The 14,593-nt window shown below is 56.6% G+C and overlaps 1 protein-coding gene across 1 annotated transcript in view; it reads left to right on the plus strand.

Moving 5' to 3' along the window:
- Positions 1–14,593, plus strand: part of DOCK4 (dedicator of cytokinesis 4) — a 170,230-nt gene that overhangs the window by 1,315 nt on the left and 154,322 nt on the right.

Below are 14,593 nucleotides of genomic sequence, written 5' to 3' on the forward strand. Positions count from 1 at the left end.
GCCGCCCGGGGCGAGGAGCCCGGCTTGGACGGTCCCTGGGAAAAGCGTGATGGATTTCATGGATTTCACGGATCTCACCCTCAGTGTTTACCGCTGCGGATGCCCCCTCCTGCCCGGGGCCGGGCACACTTTTTCTCTTAAACTGGGGACAGATCTGGTGATTTGGGAGATGGGGCGTTAAGGCCACGGGCCCTAAACCCATTTGCCTGTCATTTTAAAGCAAATCTGGGGAGGCTTTGCAGGGAGTTGCATTTTTCTCCAACTTGCCCCGGAATGGGGGTGCTGGAGTCCGCGAGGGGGCCGTCGGAGGGAGGATGGAGTCACACAGTCATTTCCGATGTTTCCGTGAGCTCCATCTGGACCGGGCGGCCCGCTAGACAATGGTGTGTCTGGGCCCCCCCTCTGGGAGGGGTGCCCGCTTCCCCTCCCTGCAGAGTGGAAGGAGGAGGTGCCGGCGGGTATTTCTCCCCCCCCCCCCCAGCCCCACCTTTTTGGGGGATAGGTTAACCCTTTGCCAAGAGCAGACAATGCCTCCGCTGAGCTGGGGGGGAACCCGGCGCCCCCCTGTCACTGGCTTGGACATCCCCGCCCAGCAGCCTGGAGCCCGGCCCAGGCCGCTTCCTTCCAACAGTTAAATTGGACTCCGGCGCTGATGCTCCTCCTCTCCTGACGCGCCAGGTCCCAGCTGGGGAGCTGGTGTTGATTAGCTGTGCCCTGGTCTTGCGCTGCGGGCTGTGGGCAGAGGCTGGTGGACACGCACCCTGGGACACGCACCCTGGACCGCAGACCGGATGTTATCCGTCAGGCGCCTGGGCTGCAGCGGGCCCTGGCCCCCGGTGGCTGTGATTTGGTTCTGGAGCTGGAGGCGGAGGCTGAGAGAAGGCTGTGCTCCTTTGCACAGCGTCATGCTTTCATCATTAATGTTTGTGCACTTGGCCTATGGAATGTTTAGCTGCTCCTTGGAGACCATCTGTTCGGAGTGTGTGTGCGTGGTGGGTGTGTGGGGTGAGAATTTTGCTAGGATGTTCTGCGTGGACTGTTTCTCACCGCTCAGTCCTATTTGTAGCTGCCTACACTGCAGGTGGTTCAGTTTTTTTTTTTGTTTTTTTTTTTTGAAACCTCGGTTGATGCCTATGCTTTTCTCATCTAGTTTTTATAAATATTAAAGAAAAAGTATTTTCTGGGCACCAATCTTTGGCTGATATCAGGTGTGGTTGTGACTCAGTTTCCTCATTCTTTGAAATAAACCAGTGTTTGTAACCTGGAATACCTGACTTTTCAATGCACGTTGTATATTTCTACAATGATACTTTTTATTTGCCATCAATTATGCATGAGGTCATTATGTGATAATTATGTGTCTTTATAGATTTATGTCTCAAATTTAAAGCAACAAACTATCAACATGAATAAAATTACTTACATCCTATCAGGGATTAAAATTCCTTTTTTTTTTTTTTTTTAAATCCAGGAAGAGAGAGGGAGAGAGAAACATTGATGTGAAAGACCATCTGGTTGCATTTTTGTACTCTCCCAACCGGGGATTGAACCTGCAACCCGGGCATGTGCCCTGACAGGGGATTGGACCCGCCACCCTTCCGTGTGTGGGAGGATGCATCAACCAACTGAGCCACCCTGGCCAGGGTGAAACCCCTTGTCAAACCTGACGTGTGGGCTCTGTCTAATCATTTCACTGATGAATGGTCTTTAAACAATTGATATTGAGTTATAGGCTAGGTGTTCCCATGCCAGGAAATCAGAGAGGTACAGGATAAAGCTGCAGGCTGAGTAGTAGGGAACCTTATCTCTTTAAAAACACGGTAGCAGACACAATGATAAGTGTGCTGCACTCAGCATGGCCAGGGGTGAGCCTGAGGGGCGGTGAAGGATCCAAGAAGACAGACGAGAGAATAAAGCTGGGGCTGGGTAGGACGCTGCTCTCGGGTGGAGACACAGCGCCACAGCCTGCAAGCCGAGTCTTTATTTTATAGGCAGATTCCACGAGGCAAAGCCAGAGTGTGGTCAAGGCGTTCACGATGTTCTCCCGGGTTTCGAATCCTCTCAGTTCCATGCCTCTGAGAACCCTGGCAAGCTTTGTGTGGGCAGCACCTGCTGCACCTCCCGCAGCCCCTATTACTCAGCCACGGGTGACCACAGGTTCAGACCGTAAGGTCAAGCTGACAGTCCTAGCCCGTGGCTGTAATTGTGCTGGGTGGGAGGGCTTTGCCCTCCACGCTGGGACTTGCACGTGGCTTTGCCACGAGAGGGCCGTGCCCTCTCATTAGTGCGAGGCTCAAACCTGCCCAAACGCTGTGGCCGCTCTCCACAGATCGGCACGTTTTATCTGGGGAGATTCTGGCGGGTCGTGGCCCTCGCCTGCAATACTGTCCGCTGTGTGACCTTAGGTAAGTCACTTCCTTGTCTGGGTCCTAGTCTCTGGGGCCAGTGGTATCCAAGGTCCTTCCCAGCCCTGGTTCCATAGTGCTCTTCCAAACAAATACATGCTTTCCTCGGAAAAACACCCCGCTGTGTAGGTTGTTTGGCTGGTACACACCCCACCTGCTTTTCACTGAGCTCAGAGATAAGCAGAAGCTACCTGGCCAGGGGCCAACAACACCCAGGTGACGGCTGCCAGTTCCGTCAGTCTGAGTCTCCACTCGGAACCCCGTGTGCAGTGACTAAAGTGCGTTCGCCTGCCCGCCCCCGCACAGATTTCTGCAGGATCACTGTCTGTCTCCTGCGTGCCCGCATCTGCCACCCCCTCTCCCCGCCCGGAGCGGGTGGGCATGCGTCCCAGAGAAAGGGCAGGCCACCGCGGATGCCTCCGTCCCTGCGCCCGCCCGCCCAGCGGGCGCTGTGGGCTTTGCCAGGCAGGCCCGGTCTGCAGAGCGCCGCCAGGTGTGGCCCCCCCAGCCGCCTGGGAGAGCTGAGCCGGGAGAGCGGGCTGGCCGATCCGTGCCAAACACAGGAGCCTTCCGCCGAACTTGACTCACTCGAGCGGACCTGAAGGGGACACGTGTCATCTTAAAAGGAGCCTTTCCATCCTGGTACCCCGGAGCCCTCCGCAGTGTCCCCATGCACCCAGGGAAGCCCTCTGCCTGCAGCGCCCTCCTGGTCCGAGAGGGGGGATTCTGCGGGATCTGCGGGCTGCCTTCCCTCCGAGGGGCACGGCCGTGGTGGTGTGTGTGTGGGAGGGGACGAGGCGTGTGTCCTCCTCCTAGCCGCGGGCCATCTGTGTCTGAGAACACGTGTCACTCAGGGATGTGCGGCTGGGAGTGGGCACAGGCTGAGGGGGGAGGAGGAGGGTGTGTGTCTCTGAGTGAAGTGCCATTGGAGGGCCCTGTGGACCTTGAAAGACACATGGGCTTCCTCCTGGGATTAAAAAATACATATATTGTTATTGATCAAGGAGAGGGAAAGGGAGAAAAACATCCATGATGAGAATCAATGATTGTCCGTCTCCCTTACGCCCCCTACTGGTTCCTAGGTGGACACTCCACCACCGAGCCACGCGGCCGCCGGGCCCACCAACACCTTGTGACGAGGAGGGGGAGGCAGCACCGGGCTGTCTGTGGCTTCCGGCGGGGACAGCGGGCACCTGCGGGTGCTGTTTTCCAAAAGGGGCCGTTTGTGCATGGGGCCAGTTTGTGGTGTGAGGGAAGGTTCAGTGTGGTCACCTGGAGCTGGCCCTGCCCGTCACACCCCAGCTGGCTGTCCCCGGGGGCCGGGGGACTCTGCCCCGGGGAAGGCTCTGGATCGAAGAGCATCATTCCTTTTGGTGCGATGGCCGAAGTGATTAACCTAGATCAGACTTCACTCATGGCATGGACGTCGATGATGTGGCCTGCTTGTCCCTCCGAAGCTTTAAAGGGGCAGGCCCTGGATGCCCGCAGAGCGGTCAGTGGAGCACTCCCGTGGGAGGGGGCGGGGCTCTGCGGTCAGAAGGAGGAGCTCCCACGGAGAGTGGGCGGCTTCGCGTGGAGGCAGCGCCTGGGGACGCATTGCCTGTCGGAGGCATGCAACCTGCCTATTCCCGTGCAGCTCCCTCCCAGGCCGATCGCTGAGGCCGGGGAGTGCCCGTGGGGGCGGGTCCGAGCAGGGTGTTGGGAAATGCACAGGGAATGTCTCAGTGGGCGGGGTTTATTTATTCCTGGAGCAGCTTATACCGTAGACACGTCCACACATCCGCAAGCTGGGGATGTTCAGTTACTCAACGCAGGGTATTTGTACACACAGACATCTTGTGTGTGTGTGTGTGTGTGTGTGTGTGTGTGGTGTAAATACGTGCAATAACTCGTAGGAGCCACGGGGCCAGTTTTAGATTCTTAAAGCTATAGCCTGCACGTCTGAAAACATGTGACTTGGGAAAAGGGGTTTCCCCTTAAGCTGGCCTGAGGGACAGCCCCCCGACCTTCTACCAGGAAGCATCAGTGCCGGCGCACACAGACGCAGACGCCCATCCTGTTAGAAATCAAGTCGGGCCCAGCCGGTGTGACTCAGTGGTTGAGCATCGACCTATGAACCAGGAGGTCCCAGTCCAGTTCCCAGTCAGGGCATATGCCCCAGTTGCAGGCTTGATCCCCAGTAGTGGGCATGCAGGAGGCAACTGATCAATAATTCTCATCATTGATGTTTCTCTCCCTCTCCCTCTCCTTCCTCTCTGAAATGAATACAGATATATTGTGGACCAGAAAGCCTCCCTCCCCGCTTCTCTTCCCCGCCCCCCCCACCCCCCCAGAGGCCAGGCCACTCATGGGTGGGTGTGTCAGTCCCTCCCTGTGGCATTGGGGTCCCTCCAGTGCCACACCGGCTCTGTGTCTTCGTTAGGGTGACACTGCCAGGGACAACTGGGACAGGAAGCCGGGCGGGCGGCGGGGGGAGTCCAGGAGGATGTTGCTTGGTCTTTGAGCCGGGCCTGTGGTCTCAGGCCGCCTCGCCGTGCGGCGGTGACGGAGCGAGTGTCTCTGGGTGACAGGGAGGAAGTGGTGGGGCAGGAGGTGATCTCATCTCCATGGCCAGGAACCAGGGCGCAGAACTGGGAACTTGGCTGGCGGCCCTGCCCATCCCCTAGCCTGGGAAGTGAGAGAGGTAGGTGGGACGAGCCGCGCCCTTCCCTTCTCCGTCCTGCACCGGTGGCGGGGCCAGGGCGGCGGCCCAGACTGCGGCAGGAGGCCCTGCGCCCGCCTGGGAGGCACCTGAGCTCGCCCTCATCCACTCGCTTCTCCTGCTCGGCCGCCCTGGCCATGCGGCTCAGTGGATAGAGCGCCGGCCTGTGGACTGAAGGGTCCCGGGTTTGATTCTGGTCAAGGGCCGGTACCTCGGTTGCAGACTCCCAGCCCTGGTCAGGGGCAGGCGGGAGGCACCAGTCGGTGTTTCTCTCTGTCTCTCCCTGTCCCTTCCACTCTGGCTAAAAACTCCATGGGAAAATGTCCCTGGGCGGGGTGAAGAAGAGGAAGGCTGTTTGTCTGCGGGGTGGGGCGGGCGTTATGACATTCACATGGAGACTTCGGGGCACCCCGGTATCACGGTGTGATTGCTCTCCACCCCACTTCTGTCCCCGGGAGCGGGGAGCGTGTCCGAGAGAGCTCAGATGGGAACTTGGCAGATCTTCCTAGACCCTGACAGCCACTCCTTCCCCTGCTGCGAGCCGGCTTTTAAACCCAGCCGTTACCGTTTCGTCACTGGAGAGTGAGTGCTCCTTGGGCCTCAACTAGACACGCCGCCCCGAAACCTTAGGCAGAAACGCGAGGTCTGGTCCTTTGTCTTCCCCTCCCCGCTGTGTGGGACGCATGGGGGCGTGTTTGGGAGCACAGACTCAGGCGAGTGAGGCAGCCAGCCACGGCCTGAGCTGGCCGGAGGGAGTCTGAGGCCGGTGCCCTGAGGGTCTGTGTTGCCGGAGGCAGTGGAATGACTGCATTTTTGCGGAGCTGCTCGTGTTGCCTTAAGCCAGTGGTTCTCTGCCCGCCCGCAGGGTCTGTAAGGCGAGGCACGCCTGCCCCGGGGCTGGCACGGCCCTCGCCCCTGACTATCAGCTGAGAAGATGCTCCAGCCCGCACGGCCCCGCCCATGTGAACGAATCCAAGCCACACCTGAACGTCAGGTCGGATCAGCTGTGAAGAATGAACTCTGGCCGAAACCGGTTTGGCTCAGTGGATAGAGCGTCGGCCTGCAGACTCAAGGGTCCCGGGTTCGATTTTGGTCAAGGGCATGTACCTTGGTTTCGGGCACATCCCCGGTGGGGAGGTGTGCAGGAGGCAGCTGATTGATGTTTCTTTCTCATCGTTGTTTCTAGCTCTCTATCCCTCTCCCTTCCTCTCTGTAAGAAAAATCAATACAATATATTAAAAAAAAAAAAAAAGAAGAAGAAAAGAGAAAGAATGAACTCTGGTGTGGCACAGGATTAGGCACCGTTTCTGTGCCAGGAGATGAGGAAGGTGAGAAGCCTCCGTCTGGCGCCATCGAACCATGTGGGCGCCGTCAGAGCAGCCGCCACGTGGGCCCTGCTCCCGCCTCCCGCTGGCCGCTCGGCACCGAGGGCTGCGTGGCGACCGGGTCACGCTTACAGCAGTGGGTGCGCTTCGTTGGGTGGCATCTTGGTCGGAGGCCTCCCTGGGGTGAACTTTGGCTTAGGTCGGTGTTTCCCAAACTTCTCTCATGATGAGAATCACCCGGTGGAGTTGTTAAACTACGGGTTCCTGAATCCCAACTAAGAAGTGCTAAACTAGAATTTTTGGGAACATACAGGTAAAATTGTATACTCCAGCACTTCTTATTCAGGAATCTGTAGTTTAACAACTCCACCAGGTGATTCTCATCATGAGAGAAGTTTGGGAAACACTGGCTTAGTTGGTGAAGGCCACGCCCCGAAGGTAAAAAGTAATATTTAGGGGAACCCCCAGGCTCCCCCCGCCATGTTCTGTCCTTATCCTGGGAGCAGGTGGCCCATCGTCTGAGTGTCACATCAGTGCTCTCCTCCGTAAGCGACGGCGTGTCCAGGAGACACGCGTGTGCGGTGGTCACGTGTTGGGTGTGTGTGAGTGTGTGTGTGTGTGTGTGTGTGTGTGAGTGTGTGTGTGTGAGTGTGTGTGTGTGTGAGTGTGTGTGTGAGTGTGTGTGTGTGTGTGTGTGTGTGTGTGTGAGTGTGTGTGTGTGTGAGTGTGTGTGTGTGTGTGTGTGAGTGTGTGTGTGTGTGAGTGTGTGTGTGTGTGTGTGTGTGTGTGTGTGTGAGTGCCTGGAGCACTGGGCCGGCGCGGTGGGCACGCAGTGGTGTGGGACTGGTCCCCGGAACGAAGTGAGAAATGGCTCCCAGCTGTTTCTCCTTTAAGCTGCACCTTCCCCCAGGCAGGTGTTTGCGTTTCCTTAAAGCGGCCGCCCGGGCGAGGCAGTGCGTGGACCGGGACAGGGAAATGGTGCGGCCGGTCCGGCCAGGGCCCAGGCTGTCGGGGAGGACAGGGCTGGGCACGGACCAGCCCCGAGGCCGTGTTCCCGTCCTGAACCCCTGGGGCGCGTGCGGAAGAGAGAAGCTTCCTTCTGAGCACCCTCCCCGCCCCCACCCCCCACCCCCCAAGTGATGGCAGCTGCGGGCGCCCCTGTGAGCGGAGAGGACCGGCCTTAAATAGCTGAGCTTCCTCTTCCCCGCCGTTCCCACTCCCCCTCCCCCGGGCCCGTGGCGGGTCCCAGGCCTGGTGTGTCTGCGTGAGGCTTCCTCCTGAGCTCGGGCAGGGTGGGGTGGGGTGGTCTTCTCCTTCAGGAGATGTCTGGAGCGACAGGTGACAGCCATCGTGTGCGTGTGAGTGACCGTATCCTCCGGGACCTCACTCCACATCCGGGTGGTCGCGCCTGCAGATCACACTGCTCTCCGGTCCTCCCTGCTCCCCGTCCTCCCCGCTCTCCCGCTCTCCCTGCTCTCCCGTCTTCCCTGCTATTCCACAGAAACAGCAGGGCCCTGGCTGGTGTGGCTCAGTGGATAGAGTGTCAGCCTGAGGATGGAGGATCCCAGGATCAATTCCGGTCAAGGGCACAGGCCCAGGTTGCAGGCTCCATCCCCAGTGAGGGGCGTGCAGGTGGCAGCCGATCAGTGATTCTCTCTCATCGTTGGTGCTTCTTTTCTCTCTCTCCCTCTGCCTTCCTGAGGATTCCCAGCTGAGAGCCGGGCCCCTGCAGGGGCATGTGAGGGTATTTGCAGGAGGACCTGGGTGGAGGAGGAGGCTGGGGGGAGGGGGGCATCCCTCACTGCGCTGCTCCCAGCTCCCTGCGGCAGGCGGGTGGGAGCCGTGTGCCAGGGGTTTCCGATGAGGATGCTGCCTGCCTGACGAGAGCGTGGATTCTTCGGGGGCTGAGTTTTATAATTTCTTAGCGTGTCGCCATTCGGACGTGCGTTTGGGCAGCTGTGCGTTTTGGCAGCTGTGCGTTTTAAGTAGATTAAAAAAAAAAAAAGGCAAATGACAAAGTCTAATCTGATGGCTGGCTTAAGAAATAGGTTTTCCCTCCAGGCATCAGTATTCACTGCTTTAAACCAGAGACAAGCCCGGCCCGTGTGGCTCAGTGGTTGAGCATTGATCTATGCACCAGGAGGTCACGGTTCGATCCCTGATTAGGGCACAGGCCCGGGTGGTGGGCTCGATCCCCAGAGGGGGGCGTGCAGGAGACAGCCCGTCCGTGATTCTCTCCTCACTGAGGTTTCTCTCTCTCCCTCTCCCTCTTCCTTCCTCCTGAAATCAATAAAAATATATTTAAAAACATAAAACCCCAAACAAGGCCGGCATCAGCCTGGTGTTTATGGGACGTGGAGCCTCGCCCGGATGCGGGGCCCTCAGCACAGACACACTGGGCTCCGAGGGGAGGGGAGGGGCCCGCCCGGGAGACGGCTGCCCGGGCCCAGGTTCCCACCGCGTCCCCGAGCCGGACTCGCTGTTAGGAGACTCTGGGGGAGGGTGAAAATGGCTGTAATTAAAATGCGGTAATTGGCAGGTTTGCATAAAATACAGGCTTTTCTGTTTTGATTCCAGAAAAGCCAAATAAGGGTGTGCGTGCATGCCTGAGATTTTCCCAGCGCGTTCTTCAGTGTCAACAGAGGAAGCCACCGGCAGGCTGCCTGGGTCTCAGTGACGGAGGGCCCGAGAGGGCAGACCCCACCAGGGGAGTCTCGGACTCGGCCCTGAAGAGGACATTGCAGGGTCGAGTGAGGGGTCCGATGGCAGAGAGGGGTCAGGTGGCCCTCAGGCAGTCTGTGTCCCCACCTGAACTGATACACATTCTCCTTTTAATATGTTTTATTGATCTCCCTTTCTAATATATTTTATTGATCTCTCTTTCTAATATATTTTATTGATCTCGGAGAGTAAGGGAGAGGGAAAGAAACATCCCACACATACTCCTACTGGGTATCAAGCCCGCAACCTGGGCCTGTGCCCTTGATGGGGATCGAGCCCTGGGCCCTTCAGTCCACAGGCTGATGCTCTGTCCACTGAGCCAAATAGGTTAGGGCTTTTAAAAAATCTTTATTGTTTAAAATATTACATAAGTCTCCTCCCCCACCCCCCCCTATTGGCCTCTCCCCAGCCGCTCCCACCACCCAGCACGTACCCTCACCCCCTACTGTCTGTGTCCATTGTGATACACGTTCTTTCGTTTCTTTTAAAAAAATATATTTTATTGATTTTTAGAGAAAGAGGAAGGGAGAGGGATAGAAACATCGACGATGAGAGAGAATCATCATCAATCAGCTGCCTCCTGCACGCCCCTCCCTCCCCCCCAGGGGATTAAGCTCATAGCCCAGGCAGGTGCCCTGACTGGGAATGGAACCTGTGGCCTCCTGGTTCCTGACTCGATGCTCAACCACTGAGCACCACCAGCTGCTTTAGCTTCTGTAGTCTCCTCTCCCACCTGCCGTTTCCCACTAGACCCGGATGGGGAAACTTTTCTGCCAAGGGCCATTTGAATATTTATAATATCATTCTCAGGCCGTGCAAAATTACCAGCTTAAACATTATCCTCCCTTATTTGGTCAGACACTTAATTAACTCACCCTCATGCCTGGGCAGGGCCGGACCAGTGGTTTCCTGGGCCTTGCTCAGCCCGAGGGCCAGAAGTTCCTTACCCCGGCTCTGGGCCTCCCCCCCCCCCATCCCCCTCCCTCCCACCTGAGAAAGGCCCGTCTCCCATACATCTGTCATCCCACTAGGGTGCTGGGAAGGGGGGGTGGGGAATCCTGGGCTCCACACAAAGGGGTGAGGGGGACCGTGGGGCTGGTGCTGATGAAAATGGATGGGTCCGATGACCAGTGACAGGATGACAAATCCCTCCGCAGACCAGGCGGCATCCAGTTCTCCACTTCCCAGGGACTGAAAGAGGGCTTTAATGGAGTTGTCCGTTGATCATTAAAAATAATTTTGATGATCGATCACCCTGAGATTGTTTTTGAACTGTGTCCCAGGAGGGATTTAAACGGTGGAGGGACGTTATTACAGCGAATTTGAATTTCCATGTAGTCATTTGTGCGAACACGTTCTCCCCGCCTCCAGATGAGCGTGGGGGAGGGGTGGGAACTGGAGCGGACCTTTGTCTCATTTCGGCACTATTTATTCATCTGCGGGCTCAATGGGGAAAGGGGCTCGTCCGGCTCCGTAAGTGGAGGATTTCTGAAGCAACTGATTTTCATAATCACTTACAAAATAGGTAATATTTATGTTTTTATCAATGGCATACAGTGGGTAACTACAGGGAACTTAAAAGGACACACTTAATATGGTTGTTTGTAAGTTTATAAAGGCCCCAGATCATAAAATAGCTTTGTTTTTGTGTAAACTTTTACTTTTCTGTGGCTGTAGTTACGCGTATGTAACATTTCCCTATAAGTTACCCACATGCGCTTCTATACGTACTTTGCAGAGGTCTGTGATAGAAGGATGAGTAACACTTCCGAACAGAATAACGGCTTACAATGAGGTGAAAGCCGGTGGGGATGCTGGGATGACATTGGAGGAGAATGAGGAGCAGCGTCCGACTCCTATGACGCCAGCACGCTCGGTCCGTCCGCGTCTCTGAGTCCCGGCGGGCGATGCTGGCGGCTCCGGGGGACACGTCTGAGGGGATCGTGTTCCCGTGGCGTTTCCAGGTCATTACATGATACCTGGGACATTAGATCCTGCCGAACCGTCACTGCCCTCCGGGTGGGTGTCACGGCTCTCCGGGGGGGTCACTGCCCTCCGGGGGGGTCACTGCCCTCCGGGGGGGGGTCACTGCCCTCCGGGGGGGGCACTGCCCTCCGGGGGGGGGCACTGCCCTCCGGGGGTCACTGCCCTCCGGGGGGGGTCACTGCCCTCCGGGGGGGGGTCACTGCCCTCCGGGGGGGTCACTGCTCTCCGGGGGGGGTCACTGCTCTTTAGGGGGGTCACCGCTCTCCAGGGGGGGGTCACCGCTCTCCAGGGGGGTGTCACGGCTCTCCGGGGGGGGGTCACTGCCCTCCGGGGGGGTCACTGCCCTCCGGGGGGGGGTCACTGCTCTCCGGGGGGGTCACTGCCCTCCGGGGGGGGGCACGGCTCTCCAGGGGGGGGCACTGCTCTTTAGGGGGGGTCACTGCCCTTTGGGGGGTCACTGCTCTCCAGGGGGGTCACTGCTCTCCAGGGGGGGGTCACGGCTCTCCCGGGGGGCACTGCCCTCCAGGAGTCACTGCACAGGTGGACATCGGGCTGGGTGGTCCCTTTCCCAGGAGCCTTTCCCCTTGCAGTGAGTTTGAAGAAAAAGGATCAGTCTGTCTGTCTATAACCCATCCCGGAAACAGCCCTGCTGCTGTTCGGGAAGCATTTCCTGCGTCTCCTCCCTTTTCGTTCATGCATTGGGGGTGCTTTTCTAGTAACACCCTGTGATGACTCATCCCCGCTGTTAGTTTTATTTATTTATTTAATAAATCTTTATTGTTCAGATTATTACAGTTGTTCATCTTCCCCCCCCCCCCCATAGCTCCCCTCCACCTGGTTCCCATCCCACCCTCTTCCCTTACTCCCCCCCCCCCCAGTCCTCATCCATAGGTGTACAAATTTTGTCCAATCTCTTCCCCCACCCCCACCCCCCTTTCCCCCGAGAATTGTCAGTCCACTCCCTTTCTATGCCCCTGAATCTATTATAGTCACCAGCTGATTCTGTTCCTCAGACTTTTTATTCACTTGATTTTAGATTCCCTGGTTGATAGACATGTATTTCTTGTTCATAATTTTTATTTTTCTCCTTCTCTAAGCCTTAGAGAATACCTTTCAGCACTTCATGTAATCCTGGTTTGGTGGTGATGAGCTCCTTTAGCTTTTTCTTCTCTGGGAAGCTCTTTAGCTGCCCTTCGATTCGGAAGTCAGCTTGGCTGGGCAGAGTACTCTTGGTTGTAGGTTCTTGCTGTTCATCACTTTGGCTATTTCTCGCCACTCCCGTTATTTAACGGCAGCTCGCGGGGAGGGTGTGTGCCTCGTGCAGAAGGTGAACACGGGAGCGTGCAGGACTGATTGGGTGGTTGGCAGAGCTGGCCCTGGAGGAGGCCGCCACTGGGGTTCACCTGTTTCTGTGTGTGTGTGTTTCTCTGTGTGTGTGTGTTTCTGTGTGTGTGTGTTTCTCTGTGTGTGTGTGTTTCTGTGTGTGTGTGTTTCTCTGTGTGTGTGTGTTTCTGTGTGTGTGTGCTCTAGGCCGGTGGTCGGCAAACTGCGGCTCCCGAGCCACCTGCGGCTCTTTGGCCCCGGGAGTGTGGCTGGGCCTTAGAACCACTTCTTCAGAACAGACTGGCCCGGCCAGCCACCGACGTCTGCGCGCGGGCGACGAGGCTTCCAGGGGCCTGCAGTGCGCGCCCGCACGGTATCTGTGGAAGAGCCGCACTCGAGGGGCCAAGAGCCGCACGTGGCTCCAGAGCCCTAGTTTGCGGACCACAGCTCTAGGCCACTGGGCGGGAGGGAAGTTTACCCACGCATGAATCCTTCTGCAGTTGAGAGCTGTCGGACACGTGTCTGATAGGAACCGTGAAAACTCTAAACCATTTCACCCAATTTTTCTCTGCTCCCCGCTCCCCAGCAAACATGCAGGGGCTTCGTTAATGCGCTGAGACTTTCAAACAGCTGTAATTACCTGCGCCTACCTTCCACGTGGCTCTGAGGGCCTGAGAGACGCTGCTTTAAACATGTAATCTGCTCAGTGATGTTGCCATTACGGGAATTTACTGCAGCCCAGGAAGCTCACACTCCTTCTTTTCCACGTGAAGGCTTCTGGCTGCACTGCTGACACCCCTTCTCTGGAAAGGGATTGAGATTTGAATGTGAAGTCAAACCCAGTCTTCGCGCGTTAGATCTGAAATCTCCCGCCGGCTGAAGGCGCTTCCAGAACCAGATGTGGCCGGTCATTGGGAGCACGTCCCCGGGGCGTGTGTGTGAGTGTGTGTGTGTGTATGTGCGCACGCGCATGAGTGTGTGTGTGCGTGAGCGTGAGTGTGTGTGTATGTGTATATGTGAGTGTGTGTGTCTGTGTGAGTGTGTATGTGTATATGTGAGTGTGTGTGTGAGTGTGTGAGTGTGTGTCTGTGTGTGTGAGAATGTGTGTGAGTGTGAGTGTGTATGTGTGTATGTTAGTGTGTGTGCGCGCGCGCATGAGTGTGTGTGTGCGTGAGCGTGAGTGTGTGTGTATGTGTATATGTGAGTGTGTGAGTGTGTCTGTGTGAGTGTGTATGTGTATATGTGAGTGTGTGTGTGTGTGAGAATGTGTGTGAGTGTGAGTGTGAGTGTGTGTGAGTGTGAGTGTGTGTGTGTGTGTATGTGTGTGTGTGTGTGTGTGTGTGTGTGAATTTGTTTTTGTTGCTTTGGTGGCATTGTTTCCCCAGCGAGTATGTGAGTGTGTGTGTGTGTGTGTGTGTGTGAATTTGTTTTTGTTGCTTTGGTGGCATTGTTTCCCCAGCGAGGTTATCTGAAGCATCGATCATGCCTTTTGGTGTCCCATGGCCCCTGGCTCAGATGGTCTAGAGCCGTGGTTGGCACACCACGGCTTTTGAGCCACAGGCGGCTCTCTGGCCCCTTGAGTGTGGCTCTTCCACAAAATACCACGGCCTGGGCGGGTCTATGTTGAAGAAGTGGCGATAGAAGAAATTTAAGTTTAAAAAATGTGGCTCTCCAAAGAAATTTCAATCGTTGTGCTGTTGATACTTGGCTCTGTGGATGAGTGAGTTTGCCGGTGCCATTTGGCTCTGTGGACGGAGCAGTCTGCTGACCAGGGGTCTGTGGACGGTTGAAGTGAAGCTCCTAGCGTTCTTGGCCTCTCCCAGGTGTGACAGTGAGAGAGAGAGCAGGCTCGTGTGAGATTTCATCCTGGAGAGAGAGGATGTGGCAGGAATGGCTGTTTTCCTACCTTCGCTGTGTGCCATGGGTGTGCCAGTGCGGGAACAGAGGAGAGAAGGGTGAGATTGTTACTCCCCCTCCCCGCCCCTAATCTCTAAAACCAATGCTCACGTCGTCGGAAGAGGTTCACCTCCATTGTATTTAGTGTGGCTTTTTTTAAACTAAAAAAAAAGAGAGAGAAGACAGTAGAGAAGCGTGAGGTTCATGGGCAGGTTCCTTTCCGCTCAGGTGAGCCG

Source organism: Pipistrellus kuhlii, unplaced genomic scaffold (genome assembly GCF_014108245.1).
Source record: "Pipistrellus kuhlii isolate mPipKuh1 unplaced genomic scaffold, mPipKuh1.p scaffold_m20_p_26, whole genome shotgun sequence".
Taxonomy (NCBI): Eukaryota; Metazoa; Chordata; class Mammalia; order Chiroptera; family Vespertilionidae; genus Pipistrellus; species Pipistrellus kuhlii.